Raw genomic sequence first — 1,373 nt, 5'->3', positions numbered from 1 at the left:
TCTTGCGCTTTCGGGCGGGCCCGCCACCAACCGTTTGCACAGGCAGGGCGCCAGACAGGGCAGGATGTTACGTGCGCGCCGTTGCGCAAGAAAGAAAAACGACAACAATAGCAGGAAGTGGGAGGGAGGGGAGCGGGCGCTCAGCCGAAAGGTGATTTTTATTGTTCCGTTCTCAATGCGTCGCTCAAACTGTTTGGACCTCGAACAACATGTCTCCATCGTAGCGCGTGTGTGTGTGTGCGGGCGTGCGCGTCGCTGGGCCGCAAAACCGCGCAGCGAGAGCAGAGGGACAAAGAAAGAAAAAAAGAAAAAGAAAAAAAAAGAAAGATGGGGGTGTAAAGCAAAGCACTTCAGTGTGAGCTGAGTCGGGAATTGCGTCCTCACGCGTTTTCGTCGTCAGACTGACAGGAAACTGTGGAATTTCATCACGCGTCGCAGCCGCATCTCTCACCCGTGCGCGTCCTCTTTGTTTTGTTTTTTCCCATCGTTTCCCGAACTGGGGAGGGAGCCTCGACGCGCGCACCGTCACCGCAAACTCTCGCGCAACCGGGCAGTGGCGCCACGCGCGGCACCGACAGCGCGCCACCGGCCCAAGGGTCGCTGCGCTTCACGACCGGCGTGTCTCTTTCTCGGGGCGCCGATGCACCCAAGCGCCCAGCGTCACGGAGCGGTGGGTCTCAAGACGCGCCTTTCCTGGCCATGCGAGGGGAGGCGCGGGGGCCAGCCGGCGAGGTTGCGGCGGGCGGGGCGGCTGTCAGACCTGTTGAGTTTGTTTTTGGCCATCACGCAAGCGCGTTCACGGGGCCACGCGCCCTCGCGCACAAGAGTTGGTTGCTTCCATCAGCAGCGGCGTGCGCCCACCACAACCCACCTCCGGGCAATTCGGCCCTCTCTTTCTCTTTCTCTCTCTTGCGCTTTCGGGCGGGCCCGCCACCAACCGTTTGCACAGGCAGGGCGCCAGACAGGGCAGGATGTTACGTGCGCGCCGTTGCGCAAGAAAGAAAAACGACAACAATAGCAGGAAGTGGGAGGGAGGGGAGCGGGCGCTCAGCCGAAAGGTGATTTTTATTGTTCCGTTCTCAATGCGTCGCTCAAACTGTTTGGACCTCGAACAACATGTCTCCATCGTAGCGCGTGTGTGTGTGTGCGGGCGTGCGCGTCGCTGGGCCGCAAAACCGCGCAGCGAGAGCAGAGGGACAAAGAAAGAAAAAAAGAAAAAGAAAAAAAAAGAAAGATGGGGGTGTAAAGCAAAGCACTTCAGTGTGAGCTGAGTCGGGAATTGCGTCCTCACGCGTTTTCGTCGTCAGACTGACAGGAAACTGTGGAATTTCATCACGCGTCGCAGCCGCATCTCTCACCGCGTGCGCGTCCTC

General features: G+C 59.2%; 6 non-coding genes across 6 annotated transcripts, besides 2 other annotated features; all 6 read right to left on the bottom strand.

Moving 5' to 3' along the window:
* Positions 1-137: 137 nt before the first annotated feature.
* Positions 138-224, bottom strand: Tc00.1047053487475.60. The gene has a single exon (XR_008254993.1). It is a non-coding gene; the product is annotated as a C/D small nucleolar RNA (snoRNA), TB11C4C2 (small nucleolar RNA).
* A 67-nt stretch (positions 225-291) lies between these two features.
* Positions 292-328: a microsatellite.
* Positions 329-333: 5 nt separating this feature from the next.
* Tc00.1047053487475.50 lies at positions 334-430 on the bottom strand. Its single transcript, XR_008254992.1, has one exon. It is a non-coding gene; the product is annotated as a C/D small nucleolar RNA (snoRNA), TB11C4C1 (small nucleolar RNA).
* Positions 431-535: 105 nt separating this feature from the next.
* On the bottom strand, positions 536-607 carry Tc00.1047053487475.40. Its single transcript, XR_008254991.1, has one exon. It is a non-coding gene; the product is annotated as an H/ACA snoRNA, TC11C4H3 (small nucleolar RNA).
* A 146-nt stretch (positions 608-753) lies between these two features.
* Positions 754-843, bottom strand: Tc00.1047053487475.30. The gene has a single exon (XR_008254990.1). It is a non-coding gene; the product is annotated as a C/D small nucleolar RNA (snoRNA), TB11C4C3 (small nucleolar RNA).
* Positions 844-1,044: 201 nt separating this feature from the next.
* Positions 1,045-1,131, bottom strand: Tc00.1047053487475.20. Its single transcript, XR_008254989.1, has one exon. It is a non-coding gene; the product is annotated as a C/D small nucleolar RNA (snoRNA), TB11C4C2 (small nucleolar RNA).
* A 67-nt stretch (positions 1,132-1,198) lies between these two features.
* Positions 1,199-1,235: a microsatellite.
* Positions 1,236-1,240: 5 nt separating this feature from the next.
* On the bottom strand, positions 1,241-1,337 carry Tc00.1047053487475.10. The gene has a single exon (XR_008254988.1). It is a non-coding gene; the product is annotated as a C/D small nucleolar RNA (snoRNA), TB11C4C1 (small nucleolar RNA).
* Positions 1,338-1,373: the final 36 nt, after the last annotated feature.

The sequence above is a fragment of the Trypanosoma cruzi genome, assembly GCF_000209065.1.
Source record: "Trypanosoma cruzi strain CL Brener chromosome Unknown tcruzi_1047053487475, whole genome shotgun sequence".
Lineage (NCBI taxonomy): Eukaryota > Euglenozoa > Kinetoplastea > Trypanosomatida > Trypanosomatidae > Trypanosoma > Trypanosoma cruzi.
Note: the sequence above shows the minus strand (reverse complement) of the source record. Positions and strands in the feature narration are given on the sequence as shown.